The sequence below is a fragment of the Sorghum bicolor genome, chromosome 9, assembly GCF_000003195.3.
Source record: "Sorghum bicolor cultivar BTx623 chromosome 9, Sorghum_bicolor_NCBIv3, whole genome shotgun sequence".
NCBI classification, from domain to species: domain Eukaryota; kingdom Viridiplantae; phylum Streptophyta; class Magnoliopsida; order Poales; family Poaceae; genus Sorghum; species Sorghum bicolor.
In genome coordinates, this window is record NC_012878.2 from 32,345,190 (window position 1) to 32,368,746 (window position 23,557).

Here is a 23,557-nt window from a genome sequence, read left to right on the forward strand (position 1 = left end):
GAGCTCATCCGCGGCGTCAAGGCGTGGGCCGACCAGGAGATGGAGAACTGGTGCCCCGATCAGATCCGCATCCGGGCTTCCACCGATCCGTCTGAGCCTAACATTTTTCTGGACGATCGGAAGGAAGCCGAGAAGTGGGAGCATGTCGAGGAGCTCCGCCTCTGGATGAAGCACACGGTGGGGCTCCTGTCGGATGTTGTAAACAACGGACTCGGGCCGGCCTATTTTGTAAGTGTTTTTCAGCTCTTAATCCTTATAGTGCATTTGGTTTTGGGTTCTAACTGCTCGACCACCGGCTCGCAGGACCTGAAAGAGACCTCCCGTATTAAGTCGAGCTTCATCCACGCCACGAGAGGCGGCTGGGAGCAGCTCCCCATCCTCAAGGACCAACTCCTGGAGTCACAGGAGAAACTCCTCAAAGCTTATAAAGATCTCGTGGCGCTTGAGGAGGAGAAGAAGGAGAGGGAGGCTGCCCTAGTCGAGGCTCGAGAGGCCTCAAGGAAGGCGGTGGAAGAGGCGACGCTACTGAGGGAGGGGGCTCTGACGGTCGAGGAGGTTGCGTCCAAAGCCCGAGAGGAGGCCCTGTCCTACAAGAACGTCGTTGCTAACCTGGACAAGGAGAAGGGCCTCCTCAAGACCGACCTAGACTCCCTCCGAGAATCCTTCCAGAGGATGAAGGTGGAGTATGTGAAGAGCGAGGTCGCCAGGGGCGCCACGGAGGAGGCAAGGAAGAAGGCCCTCGAAGACCTCGAGGCGGAGCGGGCTCGATCCCGCAGCCTTTCTGATGACTGTTGACGGTCCTTAAGTACCAAATATAATCATCAAATAAATAAAGAAAAGGATCCAAATGCAACCAACACCTAGACTTAGGGTTTTATCTGATAGAATTCCATGAGTTTTGGTGTTTGTCTATTTCTACAGGGGGTTATCAGGAAACACGGAAGAAAGGCCCACATGTCGGGATTACATAGAGATATCAACGCACCGCGCAATTTTCTACCATCTAGAAGACTCTAGAAGCCACGGGAAGAAAGCAGAGGCCGAAAGGGGCCAGGCCCAGGGCGCCCGCCCTAACCTAGACTCCGTTCGGGACTCTCTTCGCACACGATGTTCCACCGACCTAAAGGATCAAGGATAACGTAGTACCACATTGCCTACCGACCCAAAAATGCATAGAGGAGGAGGACTATATAAGGAGCCCCCCTGGCCTCTGGAGAAGACAAGAAGTTATCATAGAGTTGAGGGGTGCCCTTGAAGGAAAACATCTTCTCTAAATAATATTTCTTTTTAGGCTTAGCAACCAATGTAAGTAGAAATAGATCTTCTAGTTTCTACTAGATTGAGAGAGATAGAGTGGAGGTGTAGATCGGAGGAAGGCCGGCCTGTCGGTGTCTACTCCGAGTTGTACCTGCGGGATCAAGTCTCCTAACCCGAGGCTTGCTTCTAAGATTCTTCAGTAATTCGACTTCTAATTCTAGTAAGTTCTTGTTTTATTGTTCTTTGGTTTATGAGTTTACTTTAATCCTCTTCCGGTTGAGTATTAGAGTAATCATTGCTAGCGTAAACGTGGTGTTTAGGCTAGGGTACTCATAGATATCCCCTGACTAGCTGGTCCATGGTAGTAGCAAGGAACGTGACATTTCCGAGTTACCTTTGTATCCCATATCTTGTTAGCAGGACGGGTAGGTTTATAGGTGCGGGTCGAACATCCTTTGTGGTGTCTAGATTCCGTAAGCTTCCCCAATAGAACAGTAGATCATCCTTACCAAGGTTAGAATGAGACTACGGTTGCAGTCTTCTCTATATATCACTCACATCGAGAAACATTCTTTGTAGCCTAAAGGGATAGTAGCAATAGATTTGGTTAGTCAGATGCACCCTTTCACCCAGTGGTAAAAATATAAATACGATACTCTGGAAAATCTCCCGGGTGAAATGCTCACCGATATCCGTGCGCCTGCGGATCAATTCCTTATTGCGTTACCAAATATCAACAAGCATTTCTGGCGCCGTTGCCGGGGAGAAAGACGGTTTGCTGAGATAACTTTAAGTCTTGCTATTATCTTGTATTATACTTTTATACTTTTATTCTTTCATCTTTTTATTTTTATCCTTATGGATAACTTAAATTCCATACCTATCATTGAATTCTTTGCACCTTCGGAGACCAGCCATAGACCATGGGAGTCAACAAGTCCTGCCCCTAATTATGATCTGTGTCCGGAGTTGATTGCAATAGGTCAAAACCAACCCTTTTCTATAGCTGAGGTCCTATCTTTTAATCAAGAAGATAATGCACTTTTAGTTACACCTAGGGAATCTGTTAATCTTTCTATAAATTCTGGTTTAGACCTAGCCCTACAAGACCATGTTTTTTCTCGATATTTTCACATTGGTCTTAATCATATAACCTTTGGTAGAGTCTTTCTTTCTTTATCTATTAGTAAAGGAAGGTATGTCTTCATTTTGGACATCCTTCTTGCACTAGTCTTCATAAAAATATCTTAGAGATAGAGAAGGAATCATCGCCCAGACAAGGAAAGGAAGTTTCAATAGCCAATTTCCAAACATTCCAATCCCATGATTCGGCTATCCAACCCATCCTTTAGCCTAATAATTTCTACTATGCTCTTTCTCTTGAACCTCCAGATAATCCTATGAATCTCTCTAGACATCCCATTCATAAGAGTCACCAATACCACAAGGAGGATTGAGAAGAGCAACATCAATGGCTAGAGGGCATTAAAAATCCATGTGCTATCACCATTGAATGGATAGATAAAACAAACTTAAGAGACAATCCTAGAGGAATTTTAAGCATTCATGAAGAATCATCCTTAGAGTTTGAGAATGAGAGAAACAAAAGTGAGCATGGAAGTTATTTCATAAATACCTCATCAAGTCCTTGCTCATATAAAACATCTCCCCAATCAATTGGACTCTCTACCCTTACCACATTTGAGATCTCCAACCCCCTCTTCCTTTCTATTTATAAAAACTTTAAAAGAGCGGTTGTCGATGCATATGTCTATAATAAATATTGCAGATCTTGTTGAGTTGATCTTGATATAGGTAGGTGTTGGAGGGGAAACCACTTCACCAACATAACTTGATGGTTTCCAAGGATAAGCTTAGCGTCCTTAAACAAGGACTTATCAGATCGCAACATGAACTTCTAATTATTTGCAACACTGCCTTGTGTACTGAGCATATAAAGATAATTGTAGAAATATTCCTTCGGGTATTCTTGTCACTAACCTTTCTAGGATTGGAGCAAGAAGACCGGATGAATGACAAGCACAAGGTATGTCCAACCAACCATCACACAACATTGAATTAAATTCATCCAAACTTGAATTTTGCAAAATTCAAGCTTGGGGAGTACTTTACATAAAAACATCCTCTGCCAAGTTGCTATGTTGGTTGTCCTTACCTTTGAGACATGCTCAATTTGTTAAATACTAATCACACTACTTAATCTCCACTTGAGTAGATCTCTATAAATGCCATCATGCTACCTTTGTTTATCCTAGTAAGTGTTGGTTTGGAAGTACTCGACATACTTCCATTGGCATTTAAATTAAGCATGGTGCTTAGGTTAAATAGCCTTCCTTAATCTGATTAGACATGGAGTCTAGTTTGGTTACTGAACTAAAAACTGCTTGAGTAGATATTGGTATATTTTGTGGGACTAACCCCTGTAGGAAAACTTTCAATATCAACCTGGGAAGTCCTGAGATAAACTCACATTGGAGATGAAGAAAGTGACACATGAAGTTTAACGATTTGCACAAGGAAGACATAGCTCATTCATCAAAGAGAGATGATCCATGGAACAAGACAAAGAGTGCCACAAACACGATGCACAACCGCTAAGAAAGGAAAGCTTCCACAAGGTGATACTGTACCATCACTCTTCAAGTATGGTAACATCTTAAGGTACTTCACTAACACTTTTATAAGCTTCTCCTTGGTTCTGGCATACACATGAATAAAAGAGACAAACATGTATGATTTGTAGCTCCAAATTAACCAACCCAATTAATTCAACATGTTTAGTCCTTTAATCTTTGTTCTTAGTACTACCTTCGTGACCCCACACTCCTAATCATATAAGCTAAAATGTTGCACATTCAATCTTTGGAAGATATAAACAAAACATAAATATAGATAGATTATCTTTCCATTAGGTTGAGCCATCTGATCTAACAAATGTTTTAAATGCTGCACTCATGATCCATCAACTTTGTCTTGCTCACTATGCTTAAGGTTAGAGAAGAACAAATACACTTTTGGTTCTGTTGGTGTTTTCCACCAACAGGGCCCATGCACTTGATCTCTGCCTTGTCTCTATGAATAGGTACACTTCAAACAAAACATGGAGGAGTTTTACAACTCCCAGATTCCACCATGTGAAGAACCGGGATCTACGAGCACAAACACAATGGAGATCAGACACTTAGTTTCCCAAATGAAATATTGAAGAACCTCTGTGTCCGAGTTGGTACCTTGTACGCTCCAGCAAACTTCGTGGTGATAGAGACTGGTACTGAGGAGAGGGCACCCATCATCTTAGGGAGGCCATTCCTAAACACCAGAGCTGTCATCTACGCTAATGCTGCCAAGATCAGTTTCTACATCAAGGGGAAGAAGGAGACTTTCCTTCAAGAACAAGACTACACAAATTTCAGAGCAATCCCGACATGAACCAAGGAAGAGGACCAACAGGAGGAACAGGAACAAACAAATGTGGACCGAGTCAGCTAAGATGGTCACTGCAGCTCAAGGAGGTCATGATCGTCGACTCAAGTCACCTTTCTTGATCAAGAAGGATGACCCTGGTGTTCCAAGCATTGAGTGCACAATCAACAAGATACTCTTTTTAGAAGACACTCTACGACACCGGATCTGACGTCAACATAATGGCCGCAGTCAGTTATCAGCTCCTGCATGGAACCATGCCCCTACAACCAACATATATTCAGCTCCAGATGATTTTCACATCATTGACAAGGGAAAAGACGAGTATGATCCACCCATCATCCTTGGAAGACCATTCCCCAACACTATCAAAGTTATCATCTACATTGGAACCGGAGAAGTCCACATGTACTTCCCCTCTGAAAAGGTACGCCGCTATTTTACTGACCCTAACTATATAGTTGAAGACTTTAAGAAGGTCAGGATAAGAAGACGACGTAACCGCAACCAGAGGAGGCAAATCATCAAGAACGGATAGGTAGACTACGAAGGAGAAGTGCTAAGGACTGAAGACATACAGCTTGAATAGAACCATCCTGAGGAGACCGTAGCACCGAGTCAGATGTGGAAAAAGAAGATAGTTATAACCGCCGGAACCACCGACTACGCCATCCAGCGAATCCCAGGACGACTGAGGAAACAAGGAGTCCCGTTCGAAGGACTTAAAAACACCGAACGCCTAGCCAAGAGGTAAACTTGGTAGTTATCCTTTTCCCTTCAATTATTTTGTTTAGTTAATCAGGTTCATATCATCTCGAAAAGAAAATAAAAATGTTAAAAATAGTAAGCCCCATGTGAGTATGCTCATGGCATAAAACCCATAGGTACATTCACTGTGGTGGCATAAAATAAATAAGTTTTCATCTTACAATAAAAATATAAAAATAATAAGTGCATGATCCTGCTAAATAAGTAACATTTATTGAGGAGGCTCAACATGATAAAGGCTAGATTATATGGTAACACTTAACCAGTTCCACAGAGCTTTGTTGTCTATTTGAGCTCCGCAGAATTCAAGGATCAAAGAAGACTAGCAGACAGAGGACATCCTAATCACTGTCAGGGTGCTACCGACTTTCAAATACACCTCCACCACCTGCTAGCTACATCAGAAGAAATTACGTCAAAATCCAGCTTGGGGGAGAGCACCCCCATTTATCCAGCTAAGTGTTTCTACTTGCGTTTATACTTTACTCAAATAATAAAAGATGCATAATCATGAAAACCCAAATAAATATTTTGTGCTTTTATATATATATATCTTTGCTTAGTTTGCTAAATAAATAAATAAATAAAGTTTGCTATGAACCCTCATGATAAGCTCTCACATGGAAATGATGAATAGTTGCTCTGCCATGACTAGTTCTTAAAATTAAAATATCTCTCAAGTTTAGGCATGACAGTTATGAAGTAAGATTTGCTCTAAACCTGAACTTGTGGGAAGAGTACTTGATCTAAAGTCTAAGTTGTTAACGGATATGATATGGGAAGGTTGAGCTGCTGTTTATCTGTTCCTAGAGATGCTAGAATTCTGGAGAATATTATCTTTGAAAATATTTTAAAATATCACATGATGAGTTCCTATATGATGAGAGTTTAAAATCCTACCACAGCCATATATACATGCTTATTAGACTTTGAGCCACACATTTACTTTTTACTGCTTATGAGCATTGAGTGTGGTCAACCTGTGTAGACCCTTAGGAGTTTGTCATGTGGTTAAAATCAAGATTCACTTGCACGTTCACTCATACATGCTGCTTCTACTCTGGAAGTACGCATCCATATACATCCACTCATTTCCATCTCCAGATTCACCCAAAATTATTCTACTCCTAATCCGGGAGAGAATAGCCAAAATATTTTCCTATCCCTATTATTCCCTGTGAAATAAATGCTCCAGTTATTTTGGTTACTACCACTTGCTACATTATTTCAGGAGATGAGTGCTCTAAAAAAAAGAGAGAAAAAAAAGGAAGAGAAAAAAATAATAATACGAGGAAATAAAAAGGGGCAAGTGCCCGGAACCTCGAAAAAGTGAGACGAGAGGTAAAAATGGACAAGTGTCCGACAGTAGAATTAGGGGTACAAGATACCCACCTGAGAGGAAAGAAAAAAAGAAAATATAGAGCATCTCATTCTCCTCAAAAAGCTTCAAAGTGCAAGAAAGGTATGTATCCCCTTAAAAGAGCAAAAGTAAAATTAGATTTTCACCATTGTTATCACCATCATCACCATACACCACTCGCCACACATGCATATCTTGATTTGACTTATTGACTTGTTTCTCTGGATCCATGGTTTGACTATGCAATAAATGTCTTGTAAGTATGTATTAGCTGTCTCCCACCTATGAGCTCCAGATATCAAAACCTTATTAGAGTAGGGTGAGAGAGAAGGCAATATCACTATGCCTCATACCAAAAATACCACATACTTTGAGAGAAGGCATATACCATTACTGCCTTGGTAAGGATCCAGAAATACCACAAAAGAGAGATTTGAGAGAGTCATACAAGGAATCTCTGAGTTTTATTTGAAAATCTGCAAAAACTCCAGAGCTATAGCTGATCAAGAATAAGAGACATGGCGCTTGACTTGACCGTTCTATATTTTAACTACTCAAGACACAAGTGACAGTTACAAGCCCCATGGTGAAAGGTAAAATGAGTAAGTTTTAAGTCTTAACAGTTTATTCTAACTCAGAGATGAGATCTTGCTTCAATGCGTGTGTACTTTTAAGGCATGAAACCACTGCAGAAACTCTTGAGTTCATCCTTGCTCAGGGACGAGCAACAGGTAAGCTTGGGGGAGTTGTTGACGGTCCTTAAGTACCATATATAATCATCAAATAAATAAAGAAAAGGATCCAAATGCAACCAACACCTAGACTTAGGGTTTTATCTGACAGAATTCCACGAGTTTTAGTGTTTGTCTATTTCTACAGGAGGTTATCAGGAAATACGGAAGAAAGGCCCACATGTCGGGATTACATAGAGATATCAACGCACCGCGCAATTTTCTACCATCTAGAAGACTCCAGAAGCCACGGGAAGAAAGTAGAGGCCGAAAGGGGCCAGGCCCAGGGCGCCTGCCCTCCTTCCCTGGGCGCCCGCCCTGACCTGGACTCCGTTCGGGACTCTCTTCGCACAGGATGTTCCACCGACCTAAAGGATCAAGGATAACGTAATACCACATCGCCTACTGACCCAAAAATGCATAGAGGAGGAGGACTATATAAGGAGACCCCCTGGCCCTTGGAGAAGACAATAAGTTATCATAGAGTTGAGGGGTGCCCTCGAAGGAAAACCTCTTCTCTAAATAATATTTCTTTTTAGGCTTAGCAACCAATGTAAGTAGAAATAGATCTTCTAGTTTCTACTAGATTGAGAGAGATAGAGTGGAGGTGTAGATCAGAGGAAGGCCGGCCTGTCGGTGTCTACTCCGAGTTGTACCTGCGGGATCATGTCTCCTAACCCGAGGCTTGCTTCTAAGATTCTTCAGTAATTCGACTTCTAATTCTAGTAAGTTCTTGTTTTATTGTTCTTTGGTTTATGAGTTTACTTTAATCCTCTTCCGGTTGAGTATTAGAGTAATCATTGCTAGCGTAAACGTGGTGTTTAGGCTAGGGTACTAATAGATATCCCCTGACTAGCTGGACCATGGTAGTAGCAAGGAACGTGACATTTCCGAGTTACCTTTGTATCCCATATCTTGTTAGCAGGACGGGTAGGTTTATAGGTGCGGGTCGAACATCCTTTGTGGTGTCTAGATTCCGTAAGCTTCCCCAATAGAACAGTAGATCATCCTTACCAAGGTTAGAACGAGACTACGGTTGCAGTCTTCTCTATACATCACTCACATCGAGAAACATTCTTTGTAGCCTAAAGGGATAGTAGCAATAGATTTGGTTAGTCAGATACGCCCTTTCTCCCAGTGGTAAAAATATAAATACGATACTCTGGAAAACCTCCCGGGTGAAATGCTCACCGATATCCGTGCGCTTGCGGATCAATTCCTTATTGCGTTACCAAATATGAACAACGACGTCGATTGTCTGAAGAGGGCGCTACTGGAGAAGGAAGGAGCCATCACACAGGCCGGCAAGGCGATCGAGGATCTGCGCGTCGCCAACACTGAGCTGGCGCGCTCCAACAGGGAGGTCGAGAGGGCCAACACCAATTTGGTTGTCGAAAACACGGCTCTGGAGGAGAGCATCCGCGGTACGTTTTCTATTATCGAGTTTCTTTTCTAAGGCGTGTTTGGTGTTATCTAATCCACTCACGTTGATTCTTGCAGGGCTCAAGGACGAGCTGCTGGCTGCCCAAGTCGAGGCCGACTCCATCAAGACCCAGCTCGAGGGGGAGGTCGCCTTGAACGGTCGCCTAAGGACTGCGATGCACTTGGTGACCAGCTATGCTATCTTCGAGCTTCGCTGAGGGACCGGGTGTGGGACGCCCTCCACGTCAGAGTGAAGCGGGCGATGGCGGTAGTCTGCTCAGGCTTCTCCTACGACATGGAGGTGGTGTCCCACGGCTTCGTCACCGACATCTCCAAGACCGACGCGGAGAACGAGGAGAGGCTCCACGCCTTGATCGATGACGCAGAGGTTCCTAGAGAGAGGTTGGCTAAGCTATTCGAGCCAGAGGTACTTCCTCCTGAGACTAGCTCAGGCGCGGGTGAGGATGGTGAGGGCTGAGACGCGGACTGAGGCCTACAAGCCTACTCTGGGTGCCTGGGCCCCTTGTATAGTACTCTGTTAATCTGTCTTTAAGTAATACAATGTCTTTTAAGTGGTTGTCAAATGTTTATCTATCTTTCCGCTCGAGGCTCACTTGGTCTTTTGTTTAAGGCGGTCTCGATTGCCTCAAGGGTGAGGAGGCGAGTAGAGTTTCCGTAGCCTGGGGGCGTATGAGTTCTCAGGCTCGTCATTTCTCGGCCCTTAAGGGGCTCGAGGTGCCGTTACTACTGAACCGTACGAGATTACTAATAGGAACGAAAGGATTACTTGGTTTTTTCGACACTTGGGGGGGTCACCCCCCTTGCTAGCCCCCGAGGGGGTATCGACTATGATGGGTCATAGTTGGTACTCCCTTCTAACGTTGAGACTTGTGAAAAAGTAAATCTCTCGAGGGAAAGACTTTATTTATTCATGCATTCATTTACAAGGCCTTGGTACATAATGTACGCATGAACATAAAGCTTTGAAATTCTAGGGGTAGAATCGACGTAGCTGTTCGATGTTCCACGCGTTGGTGAAGATCGCCCCCTTTTCGTCCGCGAGCTTGTATGTCCCTGGCTTCAAGACCTCGGCTACCACGTATGGGCCCTCCCAAGGTGGGGTCAGCTTGTGGTGTCCTTGATTGCTTTGCCGCCATCGTAGGATGAGGTCGCCCACGTTCAAGTCCCTCTTGCACATGTGCTTGTCGTGGTAGCGTCGAAGTTTCTGCTGGTATCTGGCAGAGTTGAGGAGGGCCATGTCTCGAGCCTCCTCGAGTTGGTCGACTGAGTTTTCTTGAGTCTCTTTATTCGATTGCTCGTTGTATGCTTTGAGCCCAGGGGATCCATACTCGAGGTCCGTTCAGAGCACAGCCTCAGAGCCATAGACCATGAAGAATGGGGTGTATTTTGTGGCCCTGCTTGGCGTTGTCCTTAAGCTCCATAGGACCGAGGAAAGTTCCTCGACCCATTTCTTGCCGAATTTCTTCAAGCGATTGTAGATCCTTGGTTTGAGCCCTTGCAAAATCATGTCGTTGGCACGCTCGACCTGGCCGTTGGTTCGAGGGTGGGCCACTGCAGACCAGTTTACACGGATGTGATGCTGATCGCAGAAGTCCAAGAACTTCTTGCCAGTGAACTGAGTGCCATTGTCAGTGATGACGACGTTGGGAATCCCAAACCGGTGGATGATGTCGGTGAAGAAAAGGACGGCCTGCTCAGAGGGGATGTTGGTGATTGGTCGAGCCTCGATCCATTTGGAAAATTTATCGATGACCACCAATAAGAGGGTGTACCCCCCTTTTGTTTTTTGTAGAGGCCCTACTAAGTCGAGCCCCCACACCGCAAACGGCCATGTGATAGGGATCATCTGGAGAGCATGGGTGGGCAGGTGCGTCTGTTTCGCGTAGAATTGGCACCCATGGCATGAGCGTACGAGTTCGACAGCATCAGATACGGCCGTTGGCCAGTAGAAGCCTTGTCGGAAGGCGTTCCCTACGAGGGTCCGTGGAGCAGCATGGTGGCCACAAGCCCCCAGTGTAGATCCTCTAGGAGTTTCCGGCCTTCCTCTATGGTGATGCAACGCTGCAAGACCCCCGTCGGGCTTCGTCGATATAGCTCTTTGTCCTCGCCATAGATTACATATGACTTGGCCCGTCGAGCAATACGGCGGGCCTCGGATCGATCTTCCGGCAGCTCGCAGCGGATCAGGCAGTCGAGGAACGGCGTGCGCCAATCGAGCGGTTGACCGGGCCGCTGTTCCACTTCCATTACCCAGCCGCCATTAGCAGTGCTTCGACGGTGTCGGTTTGCTGGACAGGAGCGGTCTCAACGCCAGCCCCCGAGACCAAGTCGATGGATGGCTCATGTAGATCTCTTGAAAACGCGTCAGGTGGGACCGTGCCTCGGGTCGACGCGATCTTGGCGAGTTCATCGGCTGCCTCGTTGTAGCGTCGGGCGACGTGGACGAGCTCGAGGCCGTAGAACTTATCCTCGAGTCGACGGACTTCCTTGCAGTACGCCTCCATTTTTGGGTCGTGGCAGGTCGAGGTCTTCATCACTTGGTCGATGACGAGTTGGGAGTCGCCTCGAACGTCGAGGCGTCGGACTCCTAGCTCGATGGCGATCTTTAGACCGTTGACGAGGGCTTCGTACTCCGCGACATTGTTGGATGCGGCAAAGTGGATCCTGTTGACATACCTCATATGGACGCCCAGGGGCGAGATGAACAGCAGGCCGACCCCAGCCCCTGTCTTCATGAGAGACCCGTCGAAATACATCGTCCACAGCTCTGACTGAACCTAAGCCGGGGGAAGCTGGGAGTCTGTCCATTCTACGACGAAATCCACTAGAGCTTGCGACTTGATAGCTTTACGAGGAGCATAAGTGAGAGTCTCACTCATGAGCTCGACCAACCACTTAGCGATTCTTCTCGTGGCCTCCCGACTTTGGATGATCTCGCCCAAGGGGAAAGACGAGACCACCGTGATAGTGTGGCCGAGGAAGTAGTGCTGCAGCTTGCGTCGGGCGAGGATTATGGTGTAGATTAGCTTCTGAATTTGCGTGTAATGCGCCTTGGTCTCTAAGAGCACTTCGCTGACGAAATAGACCGGCCTCTAGACTGGCAGGGCATGTCCCTCCTCATGCCTCTCAACCACTACTGCTGCACTGATGACCTGGGTCGTTGATGCGACGTACAGAAGCAGAGGTTCTGCGGGTTGAGGCGGGACTAGCACTGGTGCAGAGGTCAGCATCTTCTTCAAGTTATTGAGCACTTCCTCGGCTTTTGGGGTCCAGAAAAACGCTCGATTTTCTTCAAAAGTCGATATAGTGGCAACGCCTTTTCTCCTAACCTTGAGATAAAACGACTCAGCGCCGCTAAGCATCTCGTGACTCTCTACATGCCCTTGATGTCTCGGATTGGCCCGATTCTTGTGATGGCTGAGACTTTCTCGGGGTTGGCCTCGATGCCGCGCTGGGAAACAATGTAACCCAGGAGCATGCCTCGAGGTACGCCGAAAACGCACTTCTCGGGGTTGAGCTTGATCTGGTTGGCACGTAAGCAGCAGAAAGCGATCTCGAGGTCCTGGATCAAGTCTCCCCGTCGCTTTAACTTGACGACGATGTCGTTGACGTAGGCCTCGACCGTCGACCCTATGTGCTTGCCAAACACGTGGAGCATGCAGCGCTGATATGTGGCTCCCGCGTTTCGAAGCCCGAATGGCATGGTTACATAGCAATACATCCCAAAGGGTGTGATGAAAGATGTCGCGAGCTGATCGGACTCTTTCATTTTTATTTGATGGTAACCAGAATATGCATCAAGGAACGAAAGGGTTTCACATCCCACAATAGAATCAACAATTTGATCAATACATGGTAATGGAAAAGGAACTTTCGGACATGCTTTATTTAAACTCGTATAATCGACACACATCCTCATTTTCCCATTCTTTTTCTTAACTAGTATAGGGTTTGCTAACCAGTCGGGATGGTGAACCTCCTTGATGAATCTGGCCATCAAAAGCTTGTGGATCTCCTCGCTAATGATCTTGCGCTTCTCCTCGTCGAATCGGCGCAACCTTTGCTTCACTGGCTTGGAACCGACTCGAATTTCCAAGGAGTGCTCGGCGACTTCCCTCGGTATGCCAGGCATATCCGAGGGACTCCATGCAAACATGTCGGCGTTTGCACGGAGAAAGTCGACGAGCACGGCCTCCTATTTGGGGTCGAGGTCGGCGCTGATCGTCAGCACCTTGCCGTCGGAGTTGATGGGGTCGAGCGGGATCTTCTTGGTTCCTTCCGCCGGCTCGAAGCTGCCCGCGTGGCGCTTGGGCTCTGGAGCCTCAGCGGCCAGGGCCTCGAGCTTCGAGGCGAGCTCGGTGGAACTCTCGACCACCTCCCCATACTCGACGCACTCGACGTCGCACTCGTATGCGTGCTCAAAGGAGGAGCTGACGGTGATGACGCCCTTGGGCCCGGGCATCTTCAGCTTCAAGTAGGTGTAGTTGGGGATAGCCATGAATTTGGCATAGCCCAGGCGCCCGATGATGGCATGGTACGTGCCCCGGAATCCCGCTACCTCAAAGGTGAGGGTTTCCTTTCTGAAGTTGGCCGCTGTTCCAAAGCAGACCGGTAGGTCGATTCGACCTACCGGCAATGCCTTCTTCCCAGGAACGACGCCATGGAATCCTCCGGCGCTTGGTTGGAGTTGCGACTTGTTGATGCCGAGGAGGTCGAGGGTCTCGAGGTAAATGATGTTCAGGCTGCTGCCGCCATCCATCAGCACCTTGGAGAGTCTGGTGTTGACGATGATGGGGTCGACAACAAGCGGGTAGACGCTAGGGGCGACCACCTTGTCGGGGTGGTCCTCTCGATCGAAGGTGATGGGGGTGCTCGACCAGCTAAGGTACTGGGGCGCCGCCATTCTTGACGCAAAGACTTCACGGCGCTCTCTCTTGCGTTGCCTTGCGGTCAGCTGCGTTGAGGGCCCACCGTAGATCATGTAGCAGTCGTGGACGGCAGGGAAACCGTCGTCGTCTTTGTCGTTCCCCTTGTCGTCGTTCTTATCCTTCTTTGGGTCGTCGCGCGTGTCCTTCTTGAACCCTAGACCGTCGAAATGCTTTTTCAGCATACGACAATCCTCGAGCTTATGGTTGGCTCCTCCCTTATGGTAAGGGCATGGCTCCTTCAGCATTTTATCGAAGATGCCCGCCTATGGAGGACCTCGAGGCCTTTTGCGTTCCATGGCGGCGACGAGATCGTCGTCGAGGTCTTCCCGCTGGAACGGGCGGGTTTTCTTCTTCTTCTTGTTCTTCTTGGGCCCTCGACTAGGGCCCTCATCATTATCGGCGGGCGGCTTGCCCTTCCTTCCTTCACAGCTGAAGAAAGCGCCGACCGCTTCTTCTCCCGCAGTGTAGTTAGCCACTACGTCCATCAGCTTGTCGACGGTCTGAGGGCGATTCCAACCCAACTCCCGCACCAAGTCTCGACTGGTGGTACCAGAGACAAAGGCCAGGATGACGTCGTGGTCGGGGATGTGCGGCAGCTCGGTGCGTTGCTTTGAGAAGCATCGAGCGTACTCTCGAAGAGTTTCTCCTGACTTCTTCTTGCACTTGCTAAGGTCCCACGAGTTTCCAGGCTGTATGTAGGTCCCTTTGAAATTACCCTCGAATACTCTAACCAAATCGACCCAGTCGTGGATCTGATCGGCTGGAAATTCCTCGAGCCACCTGCGGGCGCTGTCGGAGAGGAAGAGCGGCAGCTGTCTGATTATGGCTCGATCGTCCCCTCGAGCGCCTCCTAGCTGATAGGCCAGCCTGAAGTCTGCCAACCACAGCTCTGGCTTGGTTTCGCCATTGTACTTTGCGATGCTGGTCGGGGGTCAGAACGGACTGGGCAGTGGCGTGCTACGGATCGCCCTGCTGAACACCCGTGGGCCTGGTGGCTCTGGGGCCATCCGGTCCTCATCGCTGTCGTACCTCCCGCCGCGATGGGCGCTGTAACCGCGCTCTTCCACGTCCCCATACCGACGGTGATGATTCTCTTCAATGTCGCGTCGTGCGTCGTGTCAATGTTGGTTGTCGACGGGGAGGACGAGCGTGGTCTTTTTCCCTCGTGGGGGTGGCTGCTGATGGACCGACACCTCCTTTTCATTTTGGGCTGGCTCATCGCTCTTTTCAGTAGCCGCTCCTCGACGTAGAGAAGACGAGCTTTCGGCCTGCTGAACTACCGCCACCTGGAGCAGGGTCTGCACCTCGTCCTGGATGCGCCGCGCTTGGGAGTTCGACGGCTCCGGCATGTTTCGCAGCAGCATTGTTGCTGCTACAACGTTTTGGCCGGCTCGAGGGAAATGACTGACGGGCTGCTCGGGCTCTGCGTCTTCGACGATTTGCCGGTGTACCTCTCGAGCTCGTTTGCGGACGCTCTTGCCAGGCTGGTATGGCAGGTCCTGCTCGAGGATTTGCTCAAGCAGAACAAGGCGCTCGTGATCCTCGTCAAGCTTTGCCTTGAGTTCTCGTAGCTGCGCAATTTGCACGGCTCTGTCCTGTTGTGGAGGTGGGTCGACCTGACCGTCATTCCCAGGCGTCCTGGGGTCTTCCCTCGCTGTAGGGGCTCGGCCGCCTGCAACGGCGTCTTGTGTCTCGTCGATGGTTTCCACCGCTCCGTCGATATGGAAGCACTCCCTCGTAGGGTCGTAGCTGTCGGATTCCGAGCCGGAGTCCGGCTCGGCGGCGTAGAAGCATCCGCGTCCCTGCTCCAGCAGCCGCTGCCTAAGCGAGGTAATCGTGTATCGCCCAGGGCCTAGGCGACAGAGGCCTCGTACCTGGGAGAAATCCAGCAGCTCGGACGTCGGCTGCCGTGCTTCAGGGTCACGTGGGAGGACCATGGGTCTTTCCACGTACGTCTGGGCGTTTGGGCATATCGCCCTGGCGAGCGACGCCGCAGCATTGTCTAGACCGAACGGCAGTGCCCTTCTTGGAGTGAACAGCCCATGTGGAAGTAATCTGGTGGTGGGGGAGAGCGCGCGGGGCGCGTCACCTCCTGTCGTCATGTGGCGCTGAGCCGACATGCCCACGATTCCGGTGCGCGGTGCTGTCGGCTCTTGTGTCACCTCCTACCTAGCACGAACTGCCATGACAAGGCAGAGGGGCGACGGTGGTGGTGTCAACGCCTCTTCTTGGGTGGGGAGGCGTGGTGGCCAGGACGTCTCGGTGCCCTCAACCGTGCTGGCGCAACGCGGGCTCCTCTTGGTCCTTTGATCGAGAGCAAGATCATGTCATAGCCGGAGCCAGTAGACATGAACTCGAGACTCCCAAACCAAATCACCGTGGAGCGCGGAATCGGCGAGGCGAGAGTGGCCATCTGGAAAGGATAGGAAATCGATGAAAAACACGCAGGACCCCTACCTGGTGCGCCAACTGTCGGTGTTTTCACCACGGAGGGTCACACCAACGAGTAAATTTGTATGCGTGCTCCCTTTTCCAGATGGTGATGCAAGAATACACAAAGATTTATCCTGGTTCGGGCAAGAGAAGGCCCTACGTCCAGCGGGGGAGGAGAGTTTGTATTATCTTGCACCTAAGTGCTTGTACAGGGGTGAATACAAGCGCGTATGAACTGGGATGGAGTATGGAAACTTCACTACGTGTGGGTGTTGTGTTGCCTGATGTCTTGTCTATTTACTCCCGGGTCTCCCCTTTTATAGTTCCAAGGAGAGACCTAGGGTACATGTATAGGTGTCAGAGTAGGGGTCGATAGAGGCATGGTGCGCTGACCTACTCGAGGCCTCCGTACCAGCATGGCCTCGAGCCGTCCCGTCCTGGTAGCTTGATGATGACGACGCGTGCCCTTATATCCCGCTTTGTATGCCGTCTTGGGCTGGTTTGTCTGCTGCACTCCTGTACGTCATGGCGGCGAACGCGTCGGAATAGTTGTGGTGTTGTCATTCGACGACCAACCCTTCTCCAGGAAGGAATCATGTCTGGTCGAGGGTCGGATGTCGGGTAGCGCCCTGCTGGCCAGAGCGCTGACCTTGGATGTCTCGAGGGGGTCTTGATTAGACGTTCCGACCATGCTCCCTGCACCCTGACATGCTTTGGGTTATTTGGGGGGGAAGGCTGCAAAAAGAATGACGGGACGGGTGCCTGTTCCCTATCACGCTTCTCGTGACTGGCGTGTTAGGTGAGAACGCGACAGGCGCATTAAATGCCCTGGTTCCCGTGCGCGCGTCAGTCGGCGGGCGACGTCCTTGCGCTCGACGCCTCCCGATTCACTCGGGCCTATTTTCATATTCGACGGTAGCGGGCCTCGACCCCTGATCGATTCGCTCGACGCCCTTTCCGTCTTCGAGGTCGCGGCCATCGACGATTGTACGCGTGAATGTGTAGAGCGTCGAGTTGGGGGCCTCGACTTCTGTACGGGCAATCTTGTTATGTATATTAGTTAGGACACCCCTTACTGATACCCTCGACAGTGTTAGTTTCAAAGATATTCTCACTTGGCCTGCATTCTAAATATCTATTTTTCTGTGGTGTATCTCTCACACTCTCATTGTTGACACTCTCAACCTTATAGTGGGTGGAATCCCTCAACTCACTTTTGTTTTCACTCTCTCTCATTTTGGCAATGTGGCTCTCATTCTCACATAGATTTTGATGCACAATTACTACAACATCTTGTGGAGCTACATATACATGTGTATCGTTGTCATCGACAATCACTTGTTCTTCCTCATCGAAGATTAGGGGCTGATCATAATTCACAACATCATTTTCTTCATGAACCTGCATCGCAAAAGGAACAAGAATAGAAGGTTTTATGATGTTAGAAGTATATAATTCCTCACATGATTCATCTCTTTTTTCTCACAATTTTTGTGGATCACTCTCACATAGAATTTTGTGGCTCTCCTTAAATATTGTGGAATCTCTCACCTTCTTATTTTGAACTCTCTCACTGAATTTTGGTTGGTGCCACTCTTTCTCACGTATGGTGGAATGTTTCATCTTTTCCTTTTGATTTCTCTCACTTAATTTTGGTTGGTGGCACTCTTGCTGAATTTTTCTTTTGGGGACACATAGTAATCTTCATCACCAATGAGCACACGGGGGCGAATGCTATGCCCATGAGCACCTCCTCCATGTTGTCCACTGTGGCTAAAGAGACCACGGTGAGAGTTGGCTGAGCTATGTTGTTTAGCCCGACCACGCACCACAGGAAGACGTTCATCAAACATATTCTCCATGGCCTCTACTAGTGAGTTTTGTAGTTGGCGTAACTCAGCCCACGAAACTGATGTTTCTTTTTCTCCATATCGACAACCACGAATGCTTGAATTGGATCCTGGCATGTTAGCACTTATGCATGATATAGTGGAATGGGCAAATTTGTGAAATTACACAACCTTACCTCTTACTTTCCAATGCTCTTTCTTGTTCTAAAGGACAGTGAACTGTGCTAATGTAGCAGCTCAACAGAAGTGATTTCGAGGTGGCAAGGATTAGGAGTCAAATGTCCTGGGTTCAGTTTTTGGTGGAGCTATAACTGGCTAAACAAGGGAGGCTACAGTACTATAAATCAAGTAGTTTGATGTGCTCAAAAGATATAATGTTGCTGATATATAAATTCCCAAGAATCTGAATATATAAACTGAATTTTTCAGTGCGCAAACCGTAATACAACCCCTTTCCTCTTCTTCTACTTTTTCTATTCTTTCTCTTTTTTTCTCTGATTTTTTTATAACTCTTTTTTTTATACTAACAGGGGTGCGGATAACAAATGAAACACAACACAATATAAGAGGGTGACTAGCAACTTGATGAACAAAAAACACAAGATAACAGTACCGTCAAAAGGGCTCTAGGATTTTTTTTGTGGCTTTTTCAGTGGACTATAGGTGATGAACAAAACAGTAACAAACGATAGATAAGCTAAAGGTAGATATGTGGATGATTGTGAGACCTACCGTAACAACGAAACCTCTGATCCTAGTTGATAGGTTACCGATATGAATCGGTACGAGGGTGGCCCGATCTTCATGACAGTAGATCAAAGGAACAAGGATAACTTGCTGCGAAGAGCGGGTAACTAGCTTTATACCTGACAAAGGTTGGATGCGACCAAGCGACGAGGAGAGAGGCACCGAAACCACGAAGACTTCGACTCGATCTCTGAACGACCGCAGAACCACAATCCGAAACTAATCCACACAATACGGTGTAGCCAAACGGAAGCCATAGAGCACGAAGTAGGGGAACCTAGAGGATTCACTTCACAAGTCCAAGAAGAACAAGGAAGAACAAATGTTGAGTAAGGCACTCAGCAGCATGGCTATAATATCATGTAGTTTATTAAAATGATCAAAGGTTTCTAATAGCTTAGAGGTAGGGGATATTTATACTAGGAACAACACTCCTAGATAGGTATGAAAACGAAATAGAGTTTTTGAGGGAAGACAATGTGAAAGGTCCCCTCGGAATGGATTCTCGAACTGGCTTCGCGTGACTGTTGGCCTCCAGAGCAGTTTCTAATAAAGTAACCATAACTTCTTATTAGGAAGTCCAAATGATGAACCATTTCTTGGGTGTGAAACTAGACTCCAAGAGCTTTCCAGCAATATATGTCATGCACCATAAAACATTGTAGATTGGTATAGTTTTGCATGGCAAGCTGTACCAACATTCTGTCATGACAGACTGTTGACCTTCTGAGCAGTCTTGACTAATCCAAGCATAACTCTTGATTGCGGCATCCAAATGAGATGAGACTTGAGGCATTGGAAAGCAGACTCGACAAGCTTTGCAACAAGTCCTCATAGGCCTTCATAGCTTTTATGAGTAAAATTTTATGATGATTTATTTGCACTGGTCCGTTCTTGACTCTACTGTTCCGTTTTGCTAGTCTGTTAGGGACTTGCACTGGTCCGTTCTTCACTCTAGTGATTTTTGCTAGTCCATCTTCAGGGTCCGATTCATCCTTCAATTCTTCAATATACCTGAGTACAATCAAGGTACAATACTAAGGTAGTATATAATTCTCATTAATATAAAAATGAATCTCACAAAGTAGCGCGTGGACCTCTTGTTGTAGCTTCTTGGCATGGCTTCTTGTAAGTTGACCTTGATGTATAGCATTTTGTCTTGAATGAGTGTGCATAGCTGGGATGTCCTCATCAAATCTAAAAAAGATGATGATAATAAGCATTCTCAATATCGATATGGTCGCCGACATCATAGAGGAGGCAATCATGAGGAGACGCTTGGAAAGCTGAAGTTTACCAAGCCAAAGTTTGATGGTGGGTCTGATCCTGAAGCTTATTTCACTTGGGAGTTAAAAGTGGGTAAAATCTTTCGCTTGCATAATTATTCAGAAGAGAAGAAGTTGGCAATGGCATCTCTAGAGTTTTAAGGATATGCCCTGATATGGTGGGAGCAGCTCCTCAGTGATCGTGAAGAAGATGGAAGACATCCTATTGCAACTTGGGATGAAATAAAGAGAGAAATGAGAATTCGTTTTGTGCCGAAGCACTATTGGCATGATCTTTTTGATAAATTGCAGAATTTGAAGCAAGGAAGTCTCTCTATTGAAGAGTAATATAAGCAGATGGAGAAAGCTATGATTAGAGCCAATGTGTATGAAGATGAAGAGCAAACTATTGCACGTTTTATGGCTGGGCTTCATCCCAATATTCAGTGCATTGTTGAGTTTTAGCCATACCGTCATCTTATTGATTTGGTACATCAAGCAACCAAAGTTGAACGTCAGTTGCATCAAGATGCTAAGAGCAGCAAGTCCTTGTCCTTTGGTACGAGGAACTTCTCTGGAGGAAGCAAATCAATCACAAAGTTTGCTGCTGAACCATCCATGGTGAAAGGCTCAAGTGGAGGCTCACGATCTAATTTTCTGGGTACTTTTAGTAGAAAGAACACTGCTGTCCCAAGTTCAAAACCAACAGCATCAAACACTGCTTTAGTGGGTTCCACTTACAAGAGTAGTGAAATTCAGTGCTTCAAGTGTGGAGGCTGTGGAGATGTCTCAAGACAGTGTCCAAATAATCATGTGATCATTGTGAATGATAGTGGAGAATTTGAATCAACTAGTGAAGAGGAAGCTGAGGAAGAACATGTTGATGAGGCCCATAAAGATGAGGAACATACTGGGTGTGAATTTGAGCATGGTGCTGCTCTTGTGGTGACTCAAATCTTGAGTGTTCAGATGAATGATGCTGAAAATAGGCAACGACATAATTTATTTCAAACTAGAGCAAAGGTACATGATAAAGTGGTGAAGGTGATTATTGATGGAGGGAGCTGCCATGATCTTGCTAGTCGTGAGATGGTTGATAAACTTGGCATAAAACTGCTACGACACCCTCATCGATATCATGTACAGTGGCTAAATGATTCGGGAGATATCTAGATTGGATATAAAGTAAATATTCCATTCAAGATTGGTGAATATATTGATATAGTAGAGTGTGATGTGGCACATATGTCGGTGTGTCACTTGCTGCTTGGAAGGCCATGGCAATATGATCAATATAGCCAACGTTATGGGAGAACAAATCAGTTCACTATCAATCAAAAAGGGAAGAAGTTTGTTCTCAAGCCTATGACACCCCAACGAATCATGGCTGAACACTTACAAAAGAAATCTGAAATTGCATGTTCCGGTGAGTAGAGAGGAAGGATAGCAAAAGAAATTGAGTGCCATCCACAATTCGGTGAGTGAGTGCCACAAGCCAAATTTGAGGGAGAAAAAGAAAGGAGAGGGAGAGCATTTAGTCATTGCTAGCCACAAAATCTGAAATGAGGACAACCCCGAAAAAGTGCTCTTTGCATTTGTGTACAAAGACATTTTAATTTTAGCTAATGACATGACCTCTCTCCCTAGTGTTGTGTCTCATCTTTTGCAGGACCACTGCTTTGCTCTTCCAAAGAGTGAGAATGGGAAAAGACAAAGTAGTATGGCATCCTTGGGAATGTCCTTGATAGTAAATGTGCTATAAATCTCCACGAAGTGTTGGAGATGAGCACTAGCATCTTCGTGTGGCTTCCCACAGAACTGCTTGCTTGCACCATGTTGATGAGCGCAGGCTTAAGCTCAAATGACCACTCAATGTCCGCAGCAGGTCCATTATGGATATTGTCCATAGTGGGAGCTGAGAACTCACGGATTGACTTTTTTGCCATGGCTTCAAACTCTATGTCATGTCTCGAACAATGTTTGGATGATCTTCCCGATTGGATTGAGCTTTGAGCTTAGATGTTGATGATGATGGTTCTGTTACTCTCCTGAGCTTGGCTCTTGTCCTTTTGATTAATGCTTCAGGATTTTCAACAATGTTTTCTGGGAGATCAAACTTATTCATACATCACCCTGCATAACATGATAAAAAATAGCAAAGTAACAGGGGTAAAACTATATGAGTAGAGAACTAATGTTTTGCTTAATCACATTAGTGATCCAAATGATAACTCATTTATTCCTTTTGATAGCTAATCAACCTTCCCCGACAACGGTACCAAAAATGCTTGTTGACACTTCTAACGTTGTTACCAAAAGTAGATTAACCAATCTTGATAACGGCACCAAAAATAGTAACCACCTCTCATGCCACTTAAGCTAAGTTGTCATCCCCAGCATGGCAGAGAGATACGGTATTGAAATATGCAAATGCTCCTCTAACAACTATATGAATGTGTATGTGCAAGCGCACAGATAATACCGATGTAGCATTTTAACCGGAAAGTATTCCAGGTATCATTATTTATATTTTTACCACTGGGATGGGAATGCTAAGGAATAAATGAGGAATATGAGTATCATTACATGTGTAATGATAAACTTCCATCTATCTCTCTCAATATAGGGACAGTGTCACATAAAATATAGATAATGAATGAATAGTGACAAAAGATAAATACTTTGATCAACATAAAAACAACCACTTTGTAATACCCGATTTTAAGGACAAAACCAGATATACACTATATGTGAGTTTTAAAAGCCAAATCTCACATATAGCTACAAATAAGGTGTAATATCAAAAGACAATGCACAAATATAACGTACTTAGTATAAAAGGAATAACCTTTGATAGCAAACCGCGGATAGACAACTCCAACTTCGGGTATTAACTTCTCTCTATAGGATCCAACTGACTGGTTGATCACAAGTCTAAACTTCTCCTGAGGTTTGGGGGAAAAGCAAGAGTGAGTCCATGTCGAACTCCACAAGTATAGCAACTAGATTGTATAGCCAACAATCTCATGATCAATGTGACATAAATAATGTAAAGCATTAAATAATAAATAATGAGCATATTTAACACACAAGAGTCATCACCCTTAATGTAGATGTCCCCAAGGCCACTCCTGACCGTAAGCTCGGCTAGTATACTAGTTTTTAACACTCTGCAGAGGTTGTACATCTTTACCCATGAGTCATGATTTACCCTTTCGCCTGAGGTGATCAGCCTCTTAACCCACTACCAAGGAAGGTCGGCAGGGATCACTATGAAGCCTTTCAAAAGTTCATCTAACATGTTAGGGCCGCAAGGTTTCCTTTGCGCGCA

General features: G+C 46.5%; 1 long non-coding RNA gene across 1 annotated transcript; it reads right to left on the reverse strand.

The window, feature by feature from the left end:
* LOC110430004 lies at positions 21,792-23,114 on the reverse strand. The gene is made up of 2 exons (XR_002447175.1): positions 23,075-23,114; positions 21,792-22,359 (listed from the first exon to the last, which is right to left on the reverse strand). It is a non-coding gene; the product is annotated as an uncharacterized LOC110430004 (long non-coding RNA).